Source organism: Portunus trituberculatus, chromosome 41 (assembly GCF_017591435.1).
Source record: "Portunus trituberculatus isolate SZX2019 chromosome 41, ASM1759143v1, whole genome shotgun sequence".
Classification (NCBI taxonomy): domain Eukaryota; kingdom Metazoa; phylum Arthropoda; class Malacostraca; order Decapoda; family Portunidae; genus Portunus; species Portunus trituberculatus.
In genome coordinates, this window is record NC_059295.1 from 9,201,515 (window position 1) to 9,202,509 (window position 995).

The window sequence follows — 995 nt, forward strand, 5'->3', positions numbered from 1 at the left end:
GCGTGTCTCCCTTGGAAGTGTGTAAACAAAGGCAAGAAATTGATATTATTGATTAAGAAACCATCGCGTGGCTCTCTTGGCGGCGTGAAGAGGAGAAACACAGGAAGAGACGAGGGGCCGATGGGAACAGTGTGATGGGAAAAAGATGAGGAGAGGAAGAAAGATGTGAAGGAGAGTTGGATATGTACTGCGCGACGCTCAATGGTTGATGGTGGAAGCTAAGAATGGCATAGGGTAGAAGGAAAAAAAATATTAAGCTTTTTACATCACCAATAAGAAACTAAAACGTAACTCTCCACTTCACAAATATAGGATGATACTGTAAAAGCTCTCGATACATTCACTTCTCCACTCATTAGTGCTGGCGTTGAATGAATACGAAAAGGTACGTACTGTGTAATGCGACAGACAATGATTCAGTTTTCATAGGGAAAGGTAAAATGAGAAAATATCGCCCGAACAGGGACTTGAACCCTGGACCCTTAGGTTAAAAGCCTAATGCTCTACCGACTGAGCTATCCGGGCTGTTGAGAGAAGCTACTGAGACGTACAGATTGTTGGTAATTAGTAAGTAACTCCGCTTGCTTCAGAGGGAGGAGGAAGAGTGGGAGACAGCAAGGAATGGTTCAATGAGCTGATATGGCTTGGTAAAGGGATAGGTGCTGTGTCTCATGTGGTGGTGGTGGTGGTGCTTAATGGTGTGGTGTGTTGGTGGTGGCCTTGTTTTACCTCCTGGGTGTTGTGATAGGGTAGTCTTGTGGTGATGTGGTGCTGGCGGTTGTTGTCTTGTTCTCTGTGTGGTGGTGGTGGTGGTGATAGTGGCCTTGTGTTTTCTCCGTGGTGGTGGTGGTGGTGGTGGCCGTGTGTCCTGTATGTTGTTGTTGTTGTTGTTGCTGTCGTTGCTGTTGCTGTTGTTGGTGGTGACGGTGGTGCCAGACTCGCCGTGAGACTTCTTGATTTCTGAAACTAATGATACTAGAAAAAAAAAAGAAAAT

General features: G+C 45.7%; 1 non-coding gene across 1 annotated transcript; it reads right to left on the reverse strand.

Moving 5' to 3' along the window:
- Positions 1-452: 452 nt before the first annotated feature.
- On the reverse strand, positions 453-525 carry Trnak-uuu. The gene has a single exon. It is a non-coding gene; the product is annotated as a tRNA-Lys (tRNA).
- Positions 526-995: the final 470 nt, after the last annotated feature.